The sequence below is a fragment of the Parambassis ranga genome, chromosome 3 (assembly GCF_900634625.1).
Source record: "Parambassis ranga chromosome 3, fParRan2.1, whole genome shotgun sequence".
NCBI classification, from domain to species: domain Eukaryota; kingdom Metazoa; phylum Chordata; class Actinopteri; family Ambassidae; genus Parambassis; species Parambassis ranga.
The window spans coordinates 11,031,484-11,053,756 of record NC_041024.1 but is presented as its reverse complement, the minus strand read 5'-3'; the positions used below and the strand labels follow the sequence as shown (position 1 = coordinate 11,053,756).

General features: G+C 42.3%; 1 protein-coding gene across 8 annotated transcripts in view; it reads right to left on the bottom strand.

Annotated features, from left to right (window-relative positions):
- The window catches only part of plekha7b (pleckstrin homology domain containing, family A member 7b), an 80,671-nt gene that overhangs the window by 50,847 nt on the left and 7,551 nt on the right, over nucleotides 1-22,273 (bottom strand). The window contains exons 1-2 of one of the 8 annotated variants that reach the window (XM_028402510.1): nucleotides 20,084-20,284; nucleotides 18,700-18,739 (exon numbers count right to left, since the gene is read on the bottom strand). The exons of the other annotated variants lie outside the window; for them this stretch is intronic. The gene's annotated coding sequence lies outside the window, so the exon portion shown is untranslated. Of the gene's footprint in view, nucleotides 1-18,699; nucleotides 18,740-20,083; nucleotides 20,285-22,273 lie in introns of those variants that run through there. 8 annotated transcript variants of the gene reach the window in all.

Below are 22,273 nucleotides of genomic sequence, written 5' to 3'. Positions count from 1 at the left end.
GAGGTCTGCACCCTGAGGAGTGACCTACAGAAGGCCAACAAGACCGTCCAGGAAAAAGACAGTGTGATAAACCAACTGTCAGAGGACAGGTCCTCCTTCAAAGATCAGCTGAAACGTGAGCAGGAATCAAGAGAAAGCATTGAGATATACCTTGATGAGCTCAAGAAACATAACAGCAAACTTCATTCAGAGGTGGTTTATCAGGCTAATGTCATTACTGACCTGTCTGCTGAAAACACTCATGTCTGCAACGAACTGGCCAAGAGCAAGGCCAGGTTCAGACAGTTGAAGGAGTGTGTAGACCAGTCTCTGACTCTGCAGCTAAAGGTGACTCTAGAGTCAAGGGTAAAGTGGGAACAGCTCAGTGAAAACCACAGAAAGGCTACCGAAAAATATACCCAGTGTTTTTCCAAGTGTGAGGAGCTGGTCAACGAGGTCTGCACCCTGAGGAGTGACCTACAGAAGGCCAACAAGACCGTCCAGGAAAAAGACAGTGTGATAAACCAACTGTCAGAGGACAGGTCCTCCTTCAAAGATCAGCTGAAACAGGAGCAGGAAGCAAACGAACCAGAGGAGCTCAAGCAACGTGACAGTGACCTGATTGCTGAGAGCAAGGATCCCTGCAACCAACTGTCCAAGAGCAGGGCCAAGTATAGACCGTGGGACCAAAGAGCTGGTAGAAAGACTGCCAACACGATTAAAATCACTGTAACCTCCAAAGAGAGAATGTGTCACATAGACACCAGAACAGATCAAGGCCAAGGTCACACAGTTGGAGGACAGAGAGCAGGAAATCCTCCGTGCTCCAAGATGGAAAAAATTACAGAACCCACCAAAGAAAGAATGTGTCGCAGAGACACCAGAACACAAATGGGACAGGCTGTTCCACATACACGATCAAGGCTACCTAGACCAGGACAACCTACATGACCAGGAATACACAGACTACCAGGACAGCCGGGACTACAACAAAAGTGTAGACCACCAGGACCGATACAGCCTGGGCAACCCGAAGATGGGGATAGGGATAGTTGTGGAAAGGAGACAGGCGAAAGACAGACAGGAAGAAGTCGCGCGCGACGTGTGTCGCGGTGGAAGGGCCGCGTGTGTACGAATGTATGCTACGAGCACGTACGCGCCCACCTCTCTGAACATTACCAGCTCGTTATATTCAGGTTCGCTGCTGTTGTGCCGTCAGCAGCTGTTCTAAACCTCTGTGTGTGTGTGTGTGTGTAACCTATTTGAAATAAAACTTTATTTTGTTCTGTAATTGTTATTTAAATTTTCATGTTTATTGTAAACTAATACTGAGTGCACGTTGTTTGCCTTTAAAATCTACTGATAGTTTTTTTTTTGAGTAGGCTACCTGAAGTCATTTACACAGAAACATGCAAATTAGTGTCAATGTAAAAACAAATCGTGATAAAATCGAGATCGTGATTTTATCATTAAAGAATCGTGATATAAATTTTTTGCCATATCGCCCACCCCTACTGAGCACTGCGTCGGACTTAAACCACCTCATCCATAAACTGTAAATAAAGATGGACAAAGTGGCTCCGCCTCCACCCGTTGAAGGTAACTCCACCTTGGAGCCAGAGAGAACATCACTCTCCTAATGTTTTCAGCATTGAGCTCAACACAAACAGGATGCAGTTTACTTAATGTTTCCCAATAGCATCATGCTAAGTTACAGTTAGCTGCTGAATGCTAGCTGGCCGTTTGTAAGCTGCTTGAATGTGTAATTAAAGCTAATGATTGGTCTGCTAATCATGTAAGCCTGCTGGGTAGGGTTGTTCAAATTAATTAAAATTTAGCATCCAGGTCTGCCTCGAGCCCCTAGCTTGTGGTGCTCTGTTTTCAAGATTCAAGATTCAAAGGGCTTATTGTCATGTGCACAGTATAGAAACTGGTTTCCCTGTACAATGAAATTCTTACTTTGCTGCTCACACTGAATGCCATAAAGGTTTAAGAAGTCAAAATAGAATAATTTGCAAAAGAGCAATTTGAAGAGCAAAAAGATGCAAATAAGTACACAAAAATATAAACTATGGAAGTAAATGAAGCTACATACATATACATGTAAATGTGCATGTGTGCTACATCAGCTGTTGTGCAAATTGAGCAGAGAATGAATCATAGTGCAACTGTCAGGAGGTAAACAGCTGTACATGTGCAGTTGGATTGGATATTAAGGTGCATAAAGAAAGAAATAGATAAACAGTATTGCAGTTACTGTTACTGCATGCAAACATGTCAGCATGTAAACAGTCAGTGTGTATGTGCAGGGTACAGTCCATTTTTTACTGTTGTGTGTGTGTGTGTGTAAAATTAGAAGGCTAGCAATCTAAGCTAGCATAGCCAGCCAGAAGTAACTTAGCTAAACTGCATATCTGCTAGCATCCTAACTAAAAAATGTACACTTGAAAACTCCTGCTGATCAGAACCTGTCACAAACATAAACTTATTTATTTGTCTTTCTATTTACTGTCATTAGGTTTTAATTTTTTTGTCTGAGTGTTTCGGTTTGGACACACCAAGCACTTGTTCAGAGGGTGCAACCCCCCATTAAAATACATGGGATCTGCCCTGAGAGGAGTAACAGGAGGCTGACACACCTCTCTCTCCAACATTACTTAAGCTTAATTAGGCAGGCAGAGCTGTTACCATGGTGACAGGCTGTCACACAAGAAGCATACAAAACAGCCATATTTGTAGTCTTTATCAGACTTTAGGCATTATATCTGTCATATTGATCATCCTTCAGCTGTATAGTATTCGGTATTACTTCTTTGTCAATCATTATGATATCTGCCATATTCATCGCTATGGAGCTGTTTGCTACATGTCCACATCGCATATACTGTGTTGTAGAGCAACATCTTGTGATTCTGGCGGTGTCCATATTTTTTGTCTGAAGGCTTCAGTTGGGACAAAAACAGAAGTTGTTTAGAGGGTGTTTTTACATTGGAAACACATTAGGAGGGGGACAGAGAGAGCTGCAGTCAGGGGCATTAAGAGCAGCAATAAACATTCAGGTTGCCATGGATACAGGCAGGCATGCCTTTGATTCAAAGGCATACCTTTGATCCTGTGTCAGCCTGTCACCACGGTAACAGCCCAAAGGTATATAAAGGTACACCTTTTTGCAATAAAGGTATTGTTGGTCAGTTCCAAAGACAGACACAGCAGGATATTTTGGGGAGTTCCGTGGAGACGAACCTGCCTGAAGTGCAAAGCAATAGGCGTCCTAAAGGAGAATAATTTCAAGCGTGATTACTGGACTAAACGCGGAGAACAGAAGGATCAGAGAAGAAGGAGAAACACATCTGCAGAGGAGGCTAACATCTTAGCAACAGGTTTCTTCATACAGTCAGATTCGTGGTGAGTACTAACAGTAGTGAGTGATAAGTGCAACTTCATCGCGTTCATTCAAAGAGAGAGAGGGAGAGAGAGTCGTGTGCATTTACGCACATGCTGTGTGTGTGTGTCTGTGCGTATTGGGGCGAACTCCATTCTGTGTGATAGAGAGACCAGAGAAATGTAAACCCAGGGACTGTAGAGACGGTGGAGCTCTCTGTGAAGTTACATTGATGTTAGACTCAACTCAAAAAAAAAGCTGGGAGGAAGCTGTTGTCTACTTAAAGTTACAGTAGATGGTATTATTTGGCTGATGATCTGTTGTTTGCCATATCTGCAATGGACATAAGGAGAAGGGTTACAGGCTGGAATTAGTAGATCTGATTCCAGAATCGCAAAACAACATGTCCACATAAAAATCATTTAGTCTCCCTAAGCCTCAGCTATTATTCCAAGATCAGACAATTCACCTCCTATTCAAAGCAATTATCCAGCTGCTGTTCAGATTAATTCAGCTGCTCTTATGACTGATTCAGCTTGTGTTCAGAGTAATTCAGCTCTTGTTCTGCCATTCAGCTTCTATTCATATGCATTCTGATGTGTTTTTTTAATATTTTTAGAGTTCAAAGCAATGCTTCAGCTTCTGCAATCAAGAGAGAAGCGCGAGAAGAAAGAGCGCCAAAAACAAGAGAAGCGTGCGATGAAAGAGCGCCAAGAACAAGAGAAGCGTGCGATGAAAGAGCGCCAAGAACAAGAGAAGCGCGAGAAGAAAGAGCGCCAAAAACAAGAGAAGCATGAGAAGAACGAGCGCCAAAAACAAGAGAAGCGTGCGATGAAAGAGCGCCAAGAACAAGAGAAGCAAGAGAAGAAAGAGTGCAAAGAACGAGAGAAGCGCGAGAAGAAAGGACAGACGGTGAAGCAGTTTATTGTGGAATCAGACGGCTTGATCACTGGACTGGAAAAGGCCAACGGGACCGTCCTCACAAAAGAAAATGAAAATCTCAGAAAGGCTGCCGAAGAACATACCCAGTGTTCTTCCAAGTATGAGGAGCTGGCCAACGAAGCCTGCACTCTGAGGAGTGACCTACAGAAGGCCAACAAGACTGTCCAGGAAAAAGACAGTGTGATAAACCAACTGTCAGAGGACAGGTCCTCCTCAGAAGATCAGTTGAAGGAGTGTGTACACCAGTCTCTGACTCTGCAGCAACAGGTGACTCTAGAGTCACGGGTAAAGTTGGAACAGCTCAGTGAAAACCTCAGAAAGGCTACCGAAAAATATACCCAGTGTTTTTCCAAGTGTGAGGAGCTGGTCAACGAGGTCTGCACCCTGAGGAGTGACCTACAGAAGGCCAACAAGACCGTCCAGGAAAAAGACAGTGTGATAAACCAACTGTCAGAGGACAGGTCCTCCTTCAAAGATCAGCTGAAACGTGAGCAGGAATCAAGAGAAAGCATTGAGATATACCTTGATGAGCTCAAGAAACATAACAGCAAACTTCATTCAGAGGTGGTTTATCAGGCTAATGTCATTACTGACCTGTCTGCTGAAAACACTCATGTCTGCAACGAACTGGCCAAGAGCAAGGCCAGGTTCAGACAGTTGAAGGAGTGTGTAGACCAGTCTCTGACTCTGCAGCTAAAGGTGACTCTAGAGTCAAGGGTAAAGTGGGAACAGCTCAGTGAAAACCACAGAAAGGCTACCGAAAAATATACCCAGTGTTTTTCCAAGTGTGAGGAGCTGGTCAACGAGGTCTGCACCCTGAGGAGTGACCTACAGAAGGCCAACAAGACCGTCCAGGAAAAAGACAGTGTGATAAACCAACTGTCAGAGGACAGGTCCTCCTTCAAAGATCAGCTGAAACAGGAGCAGGAAGCAAACGAACCAGAGGAGCTCAAGCAACGTGACAGTGACCTGATTGCTGAGAGCAAGGATCCCTGCAACCAACTGTCCAAGAGCAGGGCCAAGTATAGACCGTGGGACCAAAGAGCTGGTAGAAAGACTGCCAACACGATTAAAATCACTGTAACCTCCAAAGAGAGAATGTGTCACATAGACACCAGAACAGATCAAGGCCAAGGTCACACAGTTGGAGGACAGAGAGCAGGAAATCCTCCGTGCTCCAAGATGGAAAAAATTACAGAACCCACCAAAGAAAGAATGTGTCGCAGAGACACCAGAACACAAATGGGACAGGCTGTTCCACATACACGATCAAGGCTACCTAGACCAGGACAACCTACATGACCAGGAATACACAGACTACCAGGACAGCCGGGACTACAACAAAAGTGTAGACCACCAGGACCGATACAGCCTGGGCAACCCGAAGATGGGGATAGGGATAGTTGTGGAAAGGAGACAGGCGAAAGACAGACAGGAAGAAGTCGCGCGCGACGTGTGTCGCGGTGGAAGGGCCGCGTGTGTACGAATGTATGCTACGAGCACGTACGCGCCCACCTCTCTGAACATTACCAGCTCGTTATATTCAGGTTCGCTGCTGTTGTGCCGTCAGCAGCTGTTCTAAACCTCTGTGTGTGTGTGTGTGTGTGTAACCTATTTGAAATAAAACTTTATTTTGTTCTGTAATTGTTATTTAAATTTTCATGTTTATTGTAAACTAATACTGAGTGCACGTTGTTTGCCTTTAAAATCTACTGATAGTTTTTTTTTTGAGTAGGCTACCTGAAGTCATTTACACAGAAACATGCAAATTAGTGTCAATGTAAAAACAAATCGTGATAAAATCGAGATCGTGATTTTATCATTAAAGAATCGTGATATAAATTTTTTGCCATATCGCCCACCCCTACTGAGCACTGCGTCGGACTTAAACCACCTCATCCATAAACTGTAAATAAAGATGGACAAAGTGGCTCCGCCTCCACCCGTTGAAGGTAACTCCACCTTGGAGCCAGAGAGAACATCACTCTCCTAATGTTTTCAGCATTGAGCTCAACACAAACAGGATGCAGTTTACTTAATGTTTCCCAATAGCATCATGCTAAGTTACAGTTAGCTGCTGAATGCTAGCTGGCCGTTTGTAAGCTGCTTGAATGTGTAATTAAAGCTAATGATTGGTCTGCTAATCATGTAAGCCTGCTGGGTAGGGTTGTTCAAATTAATTAAAATTTAGCATCCAGGTCTGCCTCGAGCCCCTAGCTTGTGGTGCTCTGTTTTCAAGATTCAAGATTCAAAGGGCTTATTGTCATGTGCACAGTATAGAAACTGGTTTCCCTGTACAATGAAATTCTTACTTTGCTGCTCACACTGAATGCCATAAAGGTTTAAGAAGTCAAAATAGAATAATTTGCAAAAGAGCAATTTGAAGAGCAAAAAGATGCAAATAAGTACACAAAAATATAAACTATGGAAGTAAATGAAGCTACATACATATACATGTAAATGTGCATGTGTGCTACATCAGCTGTTGTGCAAATTGAGCAGAGAATGAATCATAGTGCAACTGTCAGGAGGTAAACAGCTGTACATGTGCAGTTGGATTGGATATTAAGGTGCATAAAGAAAGAAATAGATAAACAGTATTGCAGTTACTGTTACTGCATGCAAACATGTCAGCATGTAAACAGTCAGTGTGTATGTGCAGGGTACAGTCCATTTTTTACTGTTGTGTGTGTGTGTGTAAAATTAGAAGGCTAGCAATCTAAGCTAGCATAGCCAGCCAGAAGTAACTTAGCTAAACTGCATATCTGCTAGCATCCTAACTAAAAAATGTACACTTGAAAACTCCTGCTGATCAGAACCTGTCACAAACATAAACTTATTTATTTGTCTTTCTATTTACTGTCATTAGGTTTTAATTTTTTTGTCTGAGTGTTTCGGTTTGGACACACCAAGCACTTGTTCAGAGGGTGCAACCCCCCATTAAAATACATGGGATCTGCCCTGAGAGGAGTAACAGGAGGCTGACACACCTCTCTCTCCAACATTACTTAAGCTTAATTAGGCAGGCAGAGCTGTTACCATGGTGACAGGCTGTCACACAAGAAGCATACAAAACAGCCATATTTGTAGTCTTTATCAGACTTTAGGCATTATATCTGTCATATTGATCATCCTTCAGCTGTATAGTATTCGGTATTACTTCTTTGTCAATCATTATGATATCTGCCATATTCATCGCTATGGAGCTGTTTGCTACATGTCCACATCGCATATACTGTGTTGTAGAGCAACATCTTGTGATTCTGGCGGTGTCCATACTTTTTGTCTGAAGGCTTCAGTTGGGACAAAAACAGAAGTTGTTTAGAGGGTGTTTTTACATTGGAAACACATTAGGAGGGGGACAGAGAGAGCTGCAGTCAGGGGCATTAAGAGCAGCAATAAACATTCAGGTTGCCATGGATACAGGCAGGCATGCCTTTGATTCAAAGGCATACCTTTGATCCTGTGTTAGCCTGTCACCACGGTAACAGCCCAAAGGTATATAAAGGTACACCTTTTTGCAATAAAGGTATTGTTGGTCAGTTCCAAAGACAGACACAGCAGGATATTTTGGGGAGTTCCGTGGAGACGAACCTGCCTGAAGTGCAAAGCAATAGGCGTCCTAAAGGAGAATAATTTCAAGCGTGATTACTGGACTAAACGCGGAGAACAGAAGGATCAGAGAAGAAGGAGAAACACATCTGCAGAGGAGGCTAACATCTTAGCAACAGGTTTCTTCATACAGTCAGATTCGTGGTGAGTACTAACAGTAGTGAGTGATAAGTGCAACTTCATCGCGTTCATTCAAAGAGAGAGAGGGAGAGAGAGTCGTGTGCATTTACGCACATGCTGTGTGTGTGTGTCTGTGCGTATTGGGGCGAACTCCATTCTGTGTGATAGAGAGACCAGAGAAATGTAAACCCAGGGACTGTAGAGACGGTGGAGCTCTCTGTGAAGTTACATTGATGTTAGACTCAACTCAAAAAAAAAGCTGGGAGGAAGCTGTTGTCTACTTAAAGTTACAGTAGATGGTATTATTTGGCTGATGATCTGTTGTTTGCCATATCTGCAATGGACATAAGGAGAAGGGTTACAGGCTGGAATTAGTAGATCTGATTCCAGAATCGCAAAACAACATGTCCACATAAAAATCATTTAGTCTCCCTAAGCCTCAGCTATTATTCCAAGATCAGACAATTCACCTCCTATTCAAAGCAATTATCCAGCTGCTGTTCAGATTAATTCAGCTGCTCTTATGACTGATTCAGCTTGTGTTCAGAGTAATTCAGCTCTTGTTCTGCCATTCAGCTTCTATTCATATGCATTCTGATGTGTTTTTTTAATATTTTTAGAGTTCAAAGCAATGCTTCAGCTTCTGCAATCAAGAGAGAAGCGCGAGAAGAAAGAGCGCCAAAAACAAGAGAAGCGTGCGATGAAAGAGCGCCAAGAACAAGAGAAGCGTGCGATGAAAGAGCGCCAAGAACAAGAGAAGCGCGAGAAGAAAGAGCGCCAAAAACAAGAGAAGCATGAGAAGAACGAGCGCCAAAAACAAGAGAAGCGTGCGATGAAAGAGCGCCAAGAACAAGAGAAGCAAGAGAAGAAAGAGTGCAAAGAACGAGAGAAGCGCGAGAAGAAAGGACAGACGGTGAAGCAGTTTATTGTGGAATCAGACGGCTTGATCACTGGACTGGAAAAGGCCAACGGGACCGTCCTCACAAAAGAAAATGAAAATCTCAGAAAGGCTGCCGAAGAACATACCCAGTGTTCTTCCAAGTATGAGGAGCTGGCCAACGAAGCCTGCACTCTGAGGAGTGACCTACAGAAGGCCAACAAGACTGTCCAGGAAAAAGACAGTGTGATAAACCAACTGTCAGAGGACAGGTCCTCCTCAGAAGATCAGTTGAAGGAGTGTGTACACCAGTCTCTGACTCTGCAGCAACAGGTGACTCTAGAGTCACGGGTAAAGTTGGAACAGCTCAGTGAAAACCTCAGAAAGGCTACCGAAAAATATACCCAGTGTTTTTCCAAGTGTGAGGAGCTGGTCAACGAGGTCTGCACCCTGAGGAGTGACCTACAGAAGGCCAACAAGACCGTCCAGGAAAAAGACAGTGTGATAAACCAACTGTCAGAGGACAGGTCCTCCTTCAAAGATCAGCTGAAACGTGAGCAGGAATCAAGAGAAAGCATTGAGATATACCTTGATGAGCTCAAGAAACATAACAGCAAACTTCATTCAGAGGTGGTTTATCAGGCTAATGTCATTACTGACCTGTCTGCTGAAAACACTCATGTCTGCAACGAACTGGCCAAGAGCAAGGCCAGGTTCAGACAGTTGAAGGAGTGTGTAGACCAGTCTCTGACTCTGCAGCTAAAGGTGACTCTAGAGTCAAGGGTAAAGTGGGAACAGCTCAGTGAAAACCACAGAAAGGCTACCGAAAAATATACCCAGTGTTTTTCCAAGTGTGAGGAGCTGGTCAACGAGGTCTGCACCCTGAGGAGTGACCTACAGAAGGCCAACAAGACCGTCCAGGAAAAAGACAGTGTGATAAACCAACTGTCAGAGGACAGGTCCTCCTTCAAAGATCAGCTGAAACAGGAGCAGGAAGCAAACGAACCAGAGGAGCTCAAGCAACGTGACAGTGACCTGATTGCTGAGAGCAAGGATCCCTGCAACCAACTGTCCAAGAGCAGGGCCAAGTATAGACCGTGGGACCAAAGAGCTGGTAGAAAGACTGCCAACACGATTAAAATCACTGTAACCTCCAAAGAGAGAATGTGTCACATAGACACCAGAACAGATCAAGGCCAAGGTCACACAGTTGGAGGACAGAGAGCAGGAAATCCTCCGTGCTCCAAGATGTAAAAATTACAGAACCCACCAAAGAAAGAATGTGTCGCAGAGACACCAGAACACAAATGGGACAGGCTGTTCCACATACACGATCAAGGCTACCTAGACCAGGACAACCTACATGACCAGGAATACACAGACTACCAGGACAGCCGGGACTACAACAAAAGTGTAGACCACCAGGACCGATACAGCCTGGGCAACCCGAAGATGGGGATAGGGATAGTTGTGGAAAGGAGACAGGCGAAAGACAGACAGGAAGAAGTCGCGCGCGACGTGTGTCGCGGTGGAAGGGCCGCGTGTGTACGAATGTATGCTACGAGCACGTACGCGCCCACCTCTCTGAACATTACCAGCTCGTTATATTCAGGTTCGCTGCTGTTGTGCCGTCAGCAGCTGTTCTAAACCTCTGTGTGTGTGTGTGTGTGTAACCTATTTGAAATAAATTTATTTTGTTCTGTAATTGTTATTTAAATTTTCATGTTTATTGTAAACTAATACTGAGTGCACGTTGTTTGCCTTTAAAATCTACTGATAGTTTTTTTTTGAGTAGGCTACCTGAAGTCATTTACACAGAAACATGCAAATTAGTGTCAATGTAAAAACAAATCGTGATAAAATCGAGATCATGATTTTATCATTAAAGAATCGTGATATAAATTTTTTGCCATATCGCCCACCTCTAGAGTGAAGTAAAACATAAATCAATGTTGTGCAATTCTACTAATCACAAGATAAAAGCGGCCACTTAATTTAGCTGAGCTGCTGACTTAATTTCCAGACCAGTGCAATTAGCTGTAATGAATGTATCATTAATATCAGCAAGTTGTTAGTGTGCAGATGATATTCTTGTGTGGAGTCCACAGAATAGGATTAGGAGGAAATCAAGGATGAGCTACACACATGACAGGCTAAATGAGGTACCACAAACCGTTCCTGAACCATCATTTCAGTGCACTGACATCTCATCCATTCAATGTACATGTGATACAGGGTGTGACAGGAGGACATCATCATCATCATGAAAGCGAGAAAGATATCACAAACGTCCAAAAACAGTCTGTAGTGTCCCAGGCCTAGGAGGCAAAAATAATTAAGCCTTAATAACTATGGTTTGTGGAGAGTACCCAGACAAGGGGAGCTCATTAAGGAGATAAGCACTGAGCAGCAGGATTTCCACATGTTGACTGACCTTTTTCAGTCTTATAGAAGAGCACTGCAGCAGCCTCGCTGGGCATCATTTCCCTGACATTTCTGGGAGAATTATCTGGGCAGTCTCTCCAAAGAGTTACTGGTAGATTTCCCTTTGATTCAATATGAAAACGAGGTGAACCAACTCCACATGGACTGAGTGGATTTTTCTTGTCATTGCACTCATTCACTAGGATCATCATCATGTTCATCTTCATCTCCAAGCTAAGCTGACAGTGATTACAACCCTGCTGAAGAGTCTACACATGCAGGCAGTCTAAAACAGGATGAATGAAACAGGAAAACCTTGGTCAAAGCTCTGTCTTTATGGAGCGTGTAGGCATCCAGCAAACCACTCAAGTAGCACTGAGCAAAGACGGGCTCAAGCAGGCCCAGTGCAGAGCTGGAACAGGTGCACAGACTTGCCAGTGCCTGAAAGACTGTTCAGACAAAGACTTTGGCAGAAATTGAAAGAACTGTCAACTTATTAGCATTCAGCACACGCACGGTTCTGACACAGCACATTTCAGTGCAGCCACAATAGTCCTTCAGGCCATGCTGATCCAAAACATCAACAAGGTAACATTTAATTGAATTACAGTGTAAGAAACGCCTCTGTTGAGCTAATCATTAAGAATAATGATGCACAGTAACATCGACCAGAGTACTGATGGGCCAGAAACAATGAATATCTTTTCAGAAGTAAAGGCGCACTGGATAAAGGTCAAAGTTAGCGTGCACACTAAGGTGCCATGTTTACATCAATGTCAATGTTACAAGTCAGGTATTTTCCCCTGTGTGAACATAGTTTTACACACTGACTTTAAATCCCCCACCAGCACCACCAAAACAAAGCTGCTTTTCTCCATGACAAATTGAGCAGAAGGTGCAAATCCAAACATTCTCAGTAGGAAGCTACCCTTCTCTATAGCCATGCTGCATTTAGAATACACCTGATATATACACTCTTGAAATATTGCCTTTTGTAATTCTAAGCTGATTTGAAAGTTGAGAGACTTTGGCAAATCTCATATTGGTGTACTGAAAAGCTTCCGGAGATGGGATTTTGTAAAGCAAATGTCTGTTACAGTGACAAAAACCCATAATCAGCACTAGCATCACAACCTGACAATGCAAAAGAGATGCGATACAGTCTGCAGTCAGGTCAGACAGATGTGATTAGTCTCAACAGTAGCTCTTAGTTGCAGCTTGAGGTTATTATCGGACTTCATCTACTGATAACAAATTATTAGATAAACAGACCATTCCATGTCTAATCAATAAGACAAAGTGATAGGCTGGAAGAATACTAATCTTTCTCTTGCCAACTTTAAAATGAGATTAGCTACATCCTCTTTTCTCTTGAGTCATACCCCCAATGTGTTCAGCACATCAATAGGGAAGGTTCAAAGACATCCCTCTCTTCTTCACCAACCCACATATAAATACATACAAACCTCCAGAGGACGGAGTCAAACCTTTATCATCAAAGGTCTGAGCAAACCTCACATACCAAACACCCAGCCCCAGGTTAATGAGAAGTAACATGGGGCAGCAAGACACACTGCATTCAAACACTCTGGTCAGAGAGATGTAAATGACACTAAAAGGAAGAAAGTGGAAGCACAAGTCATCAAAGGGCAGCAGTAAAAACTGCACGTTGGCAAAACAAAATCGACAGCTGCTAGTCCTGCTCATGCTCTGTATGGTACCCAATACAGCTAGGATCCCCCAGTGTTTCAGACTGCTGAATTAAAAATGCACCAAGCACCAAGCAAATGTCAGAAAAAAAGTATTTTATTAAGTCATTCTGTTGAGCGGACTGTGAAATAACATATACATGTTTCTGTTACACGTTTAATTTCAATATCATGCCTTGTGAAATCTCATGCATTCTGCAACCAGTTATTTTTAAACAACATTGCAAAGCCAAAAACAGCTAATCACTTTGCTGTGCAATGTAGGACAGATGGGGATGTGAAGTGTGGGGAGAAAAGCAAAGAGTTTGGGCAGGGAAAAAAAAGAGACCAGTGGGAATAGTAAACTCTGTCAATACCATTATTGCATGTAGCTAAACAGAAAAATCAGTGATAACAGTACTTCAGAATCTTAACACATGTAGAAAACATCAAATAATCTCTTCTGATGGCAACAACAGAACCAATATCCAGCAGCTGGAGTCATTTTAACAAGTGTAACCACTGAAGACCATTTATAGTGCAAAAAGGATGCTGGTAACTGATTAAACTTTTATTACATATCCTTGAGTCATAATTCATTTGAATGTGACCGAGTCACCCTTGAATTCCTTCAAGGAGCTCCACCCATGTGTGGGAGGCTTAACTAGCAAAGCAATGACTGCACTGTCAGCAGAATATAAATTAAGATTATTAAAGGGCTTAAAGATCTCAAAAATAACAAAGAAAGAATCAGACACGAAATAAAGATGTCACGTCCCCAACTCATTCCACTCAACCTCACTGTCCTGATCCACATCCAGGTTACTTATGGATCAAAACAAGGCAGTGGATATTAGCAGTAATGACAGAGGTTCCAGGTTAAAGACTTCCTGTACACACCAAATATTTCTAATACCAAACAAGAACACATTATGTTTATATTGTAGTTGGGCTATATAGTCTTTATAGTAGCATCCCCCACTATGTCCCATCCAACACCTACTCACCATCTACACAGCAGGACCAAGATTATTGAGCATTCACACATATATGCATGTATTTACAGAGCAGAATATTTAATTCATCCTGCAGGATAGGACAGTAATCTCAGAATATATACGTCCTCCTTCCACTTAACTGTGTTTGTCATTATTCATACAAGGAACCCCGTCAGCACTGTCACTGCATCTTGCTCATGATAAAATTGATTCTGCATTAGTAATATAGATGGTGCATCACAAGGTGCATATGTACAGTCATATAAAGAGTCTGCTTGTGCTGACTGCAGCACAGATGACAGCCATGGTTGACATGATGCCTTCAGAATAAAAAAGAAAATAATTCAAACACAGCTGTCATTAAACAGTACCATATGGACAGTTTTCAAACATGTGTAAAAGAAATGAGCAGCTTGTTCATCACAATGATTTCCTTCAACAAAATAACAGACAGGGACTTCACCCTATCTCAGATCTAATCAATCAACGCCGCTCGCTATGGAAATACACCTTTCAAATCTGATTGTATCAATGTAAATATGGCCTACCTGCAGGCTCTCAGTGCTAGCCCCACACAGCAGCAGCTGTCATGCAGGCCAACTCTGAGCATTTTCCTCTCTTCAAGCTCGAAAGACACCCAACGATGGTGCAGCAGCATGAATCTGCCTGCTTGAGCCAAAGTAAGGAAATCTGTTTTACTACATGGACATTCCTCTGAACACCACAGAGACACAAATTGCATATGTTCATGGTCAGATTATCTGTCTGATCTCTAAACCACATAATCCCACAACATCAAAAATAAACCAAGTACCCCCCTCCCCTCCATATCAAAATGAGTAACAGACAAGCTACAGCATGATGAAGATTCCACACAACTATATGATCATTTCAGTTCACCTTAGACAAAATATAAATGAGCGTGTAGTGAGGTGACTGTTCCAGTACCTAAAGCTAGACACTTGTGATGGCTCATCCTAAACCTGGAAGTATGCTAGAATACAATGTTTTCATGTTGCTATACCTGAGCCTCCTTTTATAGTAAGAGAAACAAAACAGGACAGGCATGGATGAATTTCATTGTATCCTTTAGGACTGCATTATCCAGGGTAACCAGGGTAATCCCTGTTTTCCAGTACACTTCATGAAACCCATGTCATTGCCAGTGCTTTTGTCCAAAAGCAGGGAAGCAGATAAACAGCCACTGGATCCTCTAACAATCGGATTCAGCTCATGCTGTGAAACATCTCTAAATCCCTTACACAATCGTGTCAGAGACATTATTATGTCATCCCACCACTAAATACCCTCCACCTAACTGCAGCCTTCTATAATACACACAACAAGGAACCACATTCACACACATGTAAAAATAATTTTGTTGTAACAAGACAGTGAAGGAATGCATCATACACTGTGCAGATGCTGACAGATGCACACTAAATTCGACTAATTCGCTTCGATTTGGTAGAGTGCAAACAACTAATTGAACATTTAAGAATAAACAAACTATATATGTTAAACAAAATGATTAGTCTGGTGTTTTTTGCTGCAGACAATCTTGTCCCCGAGGGTGTCCAAGGCTGTACAGCACAACAAATATTTTGCTGCAGTAGGCCTATCTCTACATCAGTATTTGCTTCTATGTATCAGCAGAGGAAATAAGACATTTCTGACTCCTTGGCAAATGACTTACTGCTCACATGCTTTCGGAGGACATGCACACTAACTGGGCTGTCTGTTTTGTGTCTGTGTGCGTCTGTGTGCATGTGTCCTAGGAACTACCTGCATGCATTCAGATTGACTCCAGACCCTCTCACAACAGAATCTGAGCAGACGTACAACACAGAAGCACAAGCTGCAGGTAAACCGTGTCCAGGTGCAGATTTACATTACAGTGACACAAAGAGTTAACACAACACACAACTGCTACCAAAGAAACAAATGGATGCTCTCTGTTGCTTCCTACTACATTGCTGATCTGGACCATAAGAGATACCCTTTCTTGAATTCCTGACTGAATATCATCAAAATGATGTAAAAAAGACATAATAGTAATATATTTAAAGCTGAGTCACACAAGTCCCTTTTGGTTGCTGAAGCATGTAGGACATCACGTTATAACAAGGAAATTAAACTGATGGATTAAATAAATTAGGTGAGGTTCCACTTGGCTGGCAGAGGGTAACTGCATTTAAAGGCTATTTTTAGCTCTGTGTATCCTGCAGCCTGTAGAGAGTTAGTAGGCTTATTAAGTCAGACATGAGTGGAGGAAGGTAGGCCACATCTGGCCAGCAGGATGGAGCTTTTACAAGAACAGTCACTAGCATGGAATTTCTAACCCACTCACAGAAGCTGATCTAAATCACCGTGTGGGGAATTTAAAAAGGTCATGCACAGAGAATACACTCCTTTTTCAAATTCTTTAACCTTCTGTTAGATATCACCATTATGCCTATTCTTAGAAGCAGCATATCTGTCTTTTAGGGGAGGTCACCTCCATAATCTAATACTTTTACTTCTGTCCACTGCACCTATTTCCATTGTGTCATTTTTCACATTGAGGTAATTCAGCCAATCAGGCATGACCTCCATATCAGATATGCATACAAATGAAGAACTGTGGCTTTTGGCCACAGTTCACCCTGTGACTGTGGAATGAAAAGGGGAGGATGAGCTGGCTTGGGTGTAACCGGGCTGTACTTACTGGAAGTGACTGGCGATGTTAACCTCACTAAGAACTAGAGCAGCTTAATGCTGACCATTAGCTGTGTTATAAATGTCGCTAAAAGGTACACTCTGCAATAAAAACATTATTGATTGAAAGCTGTCAGCCTTGCTTATTTGCTGATCATAGGTGAAATTTTGCGGCCCGGTGTTTACAGCCTGCTGCCTCTGTGGCTAAGAGCACAGCAGGAGGGCTGACTGATGAGGGCGCATATCCAGGAATGATAAATAGGCTAAGTAACCTTATCGCTGCAGCTGACGAGACCCACACATGAATGATAATAAGCTTGATGCATTTTGCATGGATGTATGAATGACGAGATCTGTAGGGTTTCCATGTCACATACTGACTTTAAACTGATACAGAGTAAAAACTGGATTTCAGTCCAGTTCAGTCCAGTCTAACGTAAAACACACTTCAGTGGTGATAAATGCAAATTCAATATTTATGCTACTATATTACTTTAGTTTAGTTCAAAGGAATCAGCACACAGTCAGTAAAAAAAGCTAAATATTCTACTAATGCATGGAATGTAGAAGATGAGATATAAGTCTGTATATGTACCATATAGCAGATCAGTCTGCCTGGTGAGAGCTAGAGTCTGACAGCAAGTGTGCCAAAGGATTGAAGTAAACAAGCACTTTCCTTTGGCTCACTCAAAATTGGGAAGAACTGCATAAAACCCCCGCAACAGTCTGGCCTATGGAGATTTCCCAAATTAACCATGTATATCATAATCAGCCTAAGAGATCACAGTTCTGCTGACATCAACATAGCGATCAGTGACCTGAGATCATGAGGCACTGCAGTGAGCATCCCACTCTCTCTCTCTCTCTCCCTCTCTCTCTCTGGGTTCTCAGTCCTGTAAACACTGCTTCATTAGTGCACATTGCACTACATACGGTCTCCAAGGACAATACAGTTTGTAAAGGTATAACATTAAGCAGTATTTTGTGCCGCATAAACACATGATAGACTTTTCTAAATGCATCTAAATTCTCCTACCTGCTTGTACTTAACAGCATGCAATCCAAAGCCCTCTCTCCTGCAGCTGCCGGAGAGCTTTAGCTGACACACCTCCTGAGTGGCTACGTAGCAGTACATTCCCACATATGTGCTAGCGGAAGGGTTGGGATACACACCTGTGAGCCGCTCCATACACTGGCTGCCGCCTGTAAAGAATGCGTGAGGTTGATTGTCCCGGCTGGCCCAACATATTAGCTGCAGGTCTGTGATTTGCTATGCTGTGCTCGTCTCAGTGGTGCCTGAGTGTTTGTGTGTGTGTGTGTAATTCTCTCAGCTCGTAGTGCTGCTGTTGCTGACGTCCTCTGCTGAGCACCGTGTCGTCAATTCATTCAAAACATCCTCTTTCCCGCCTCTCCTGTGTTGGAGCTAAATATACATGCAATCGCTGAACTGTCCCATGTCTCTTTTAGCAGTAAGCCTGTGATTGGTATTATTAAGGCCAGTCAACCACACTAATAAATCATGTAAGAGGCCTCAGACCACCAAGTGAAACCATAGGTACAAAGCATTAGCCATGACTAATATAATCATAATCTCTTTTCTTACATGCCCTTCCTGTGGTGGTACTCTTTCTCCTCCCCTCTCTTCTCTTCTAATGTATGCATTCCTCAGCAGATCTCTGCCATCAGAGCACTACCCTGAACTGGACACTTTCCCTGCTCCATTCCCACTGCAGTCATGCGGGCAATACACAGAGGAAAAGTAAGGAGGAAGGAGGGAAGAGTAATTACAGTGAGGAAACAGTAAGAAGAAGGGAAAAAGAGATGAGGGAATATACCGGTATAGATGATAGTAGCAAAATAATAAGGGTGTTATGCATATACTTTATCTTAGTACTATGTTGAAGTCCAATCCCTTCCTATGCATTTCATAAACAAGATGTGTTGTTTGACACTAATCTCTCTAGGGGCAACACTACCAACCTGTTCACTCAACTTCACCTCCATCATTCTGCAGATTCCTCTACAGCAGAGAGAGTAAATTGCAGTTAGTTTGCTAATCAACATGACATCTTACATCAAGGTCTTAGTGTTGTTATAATTCTATTACAACAACAAGATACACAGTAAGCAACTAACATAGTATATGTATTTTTACAGTATTTTAGAGAACAGGAAAAATATCATGAACGTCTTCCGAAGTACTCTTGTTATCACTATTCCTCTGATTCACAACACATTGTTGCTCAACAGCCAACAAGATTACTAATATAAAGACTAAAAAAATCAACAGGAAATGCTGTAACAAACAGCAGATGAAGAGTGGAGAGCCTGAGTTGGGCTGACATCAGACAACATGAGAAATGGAAGAGAAGGCTGGGCTGTGACCCAACAGCTGCAGAGACTGATGACTCTGCCATGTTACAAATGTCTTCTATCAGCTAATAAGAGGCGTTGGGGGTTTAGGTGAAAAATGATTTCTGTACCAACAAAAGACTCAAGAAGTAGTCAAAGATAAAACTGACAATACCTGCACACACACACAGACATGAACATGTAGCCAATGCACTCAGCTGATGGTGCCCTCATTTCCTGAGTTTCATACTCTGCTGCTCTTTCTCATCCAGCTATACCCTCCTTCACATCATATTAGCATACCCCAGGAGTCAGTGGCACTCGCACTGCAAGGGCAGACCTCTTCAACACTGTGGAGATGATACCAATCTGACAGATCACTAGGTCAGACCACCACCAATGATCATGTGAATTGTGTAATAGCCATTTCTTAGAGTAGGTAATTTAACATCCCATAAACCTGCATCATACAAACCAGCTCAAATTTCAATGTCTATGGTAAATACCGGAATGACAAGAAAAAAATGATCACCTATGAAGTCTCCTGCTGTCAGGAACATTACTATATTATTTGAGTAAAATGTTACAATAATAATGGCCTACCATAAGAAATGATAGAATGATCCAATAATACTGAGCAATTTTCCCAAGCACTGTACACAATATAATGTGATGCATCATTATATCTACCTATGCATCACTCTATATCCAAACTATGTAACTCTGAGTTACTCTAAATACATTGTGTATCCACACCTACATGATTGTAGGGATTTTATTTGTAATCGAGTATTTTATGTATAAGTTGAGTTTTTTCATTCATAAAGTAACATACTACCACAGCAATAAACCTGATCAAAACAACATTAAAGCAGAAAGAACAAAAAGTACAACACTGTTTCCAAAACTCCAACTCCAACTCCAACTCCAACTGCCTGCTGCTTAAACAGTCCATTATTTCCAATACATCTTTGATAGGCATTGAATCTTCTCTGTACATGCTGCTACTCACCAGTTAGTGCTCAGATGTGGAAAGCAGCGAGTCTCAAATGTCCAAGTCTCTCCTGTATGGAGTGTCTCTTTCTGCCTTATAGAAACTGAGTCTGTTAAACTGTGGGCTATATGGGTGTGCTAGAAAGGACACAAAGAGGGGTGTCAGATAGAAATAACTGCTGTTTCAGCCCTCTCTCTCTCTACTCCTGATCACTCAGTAACACTGCCAGCACTTACTGAATGTAGCTCTGCTTAGCCTCTCTGGGGAAGAATAAAACGATAACACTCCATTGTTCAGCCCCTATATGGAAAATGAAGACAGAGGAAAGGGGAAGGGCCGGACCTGCAAAGAAAGCCCGAAACCACAACTCTTTCTAGTTACAGCAGATGAGTAGTTATCATCTCAGTGTTGTTGTCCAGCAAAGTGCTGACCTTGGTCTCTGACTGCAACCAGAGCCTTCCGTCTCACCCAGAGTCCTCTTTATCAGATCGCATCCCAGTCAGCCAGAGGGGGAGAGACAGGGATGGAGGATGGAGAGAAAAGAGCTGAATGGATTGCTCAGGCTGCTGCAGTGCCAGTTCGATAATCCACAGACAGACATATAGATAAGAGCAGAGGGCTGGAGAGCGGTGTAGGTGGATCCATACGATGGACAGCCAAGTCAACATTCGTATCCCACTTTATCTCACCTACATTAAACTTTTGTTTTACTGGCTACTATATAGCATACTGAATCTGTCAGCAATAATAACACTGTCTAACTAAAATGATATCCCCCAATCCATCCAGGCAGCAAATCAGAAACCCATCAAACCATAAAAAAGGCTTAGGAAATATGGCACAGGTCTTACAGAGTTAATAGAATAAACCTGCTTACAGAGACAGGACAATACAAAACCACTGGACATACACAGGAAATGGATGATCTGATCATGAAATGAGCAAACAAATATGAGGTAAAGAAGAAGCAATGGATACCACAAGTATAAATGAAGCTAAACTTATAAAATATATTTTTCAGTATGAAAGCTCTGCACACAAGGCAAGGTTTGAGTTGAGACACTGTGTCTCATGTGTCATCTGACAAAAGATAAGCAAAGCTAAAGTGATATATCATCAAACTGTCAAGCAGACAAAGACTCAACAGCAGTATCTAGTGGCTACATATAAAACAACACTACACCTCCTACTGTACATACTCCACTAGGTGTGATCTAAAGACAGACAGGTGGGTACATGATTACTGAGTCCACACAATCATTGGACATGAAAACTGATAACAGTGATCTTAATTCATCAATCACAAAAACTGGGAATAGACAAAAAAAGAAGAATTAATTGGATCGTGAATACAAAATCAGCCTTGCATTTCGGGGATAACAGCATCTCAGCACTAAGGCAAATTAAATTGGATTGGATTGCAAGAAATAACACAGCTGTGTGGTCAATGTGTTCAATAAATGCTGCAGCAAGTGAAATTCCTCTAACCGCCACATCTGCTCTCTCTAGCGTTGGCCCGAGCAGCCTTTTCATTTATCTTCTTCACACTCAATAGTCCATTAATGGGAACAGCAATATTCAATCAGTATTCCACAATGAGAAACATTTTTCAGAGCTCAAACACTCAATCTGCAGCAGGACATAAGCTTATTGAAGTGTTTGTTTTTCAGGTTTCAGACAATTTACCTTAAGGAATATTTGGGAGGTAAAACAAAAAGGACAATTATTGTTATAAATCTCAGGCAGAAAAATCCATGCAGGGCTTGAAAGTGCTTTGTGTTTAAATGCAGAATGCAGAATGTCTGTTAGTCCAATGTTTTTTAAATCAGGACATTGCACCATTCCCAGGTCTCACAATCTGAGATGCAGCTTGGCCTCACATCAACATGTGTAAAGCAGAAATGTTTTTCTTGTTTTGATTTAGCTTTAATTGTGAAATATTAGTCTGTGCAACACTAGAACGGAGGCACAAGATGTTGACATAATACTACCTTCAAACAGCTGTGTTGGTTACTCCCTCAGAGACACATTAGCATTCATCTGTAGCTCTGTTTGTGACTGTAGCTACACAGACGCTGAAGTAAATACTCTGTGTCCCTTCAACCCTTCACTTCTAGTTCCAGCTTCTAACTCTGTCTGGTCCAACTTTTGGAACTGAGCAACGTAGTGCACACTGGGTCCGCTAAAGCTGCAGATCACATGAGAGAG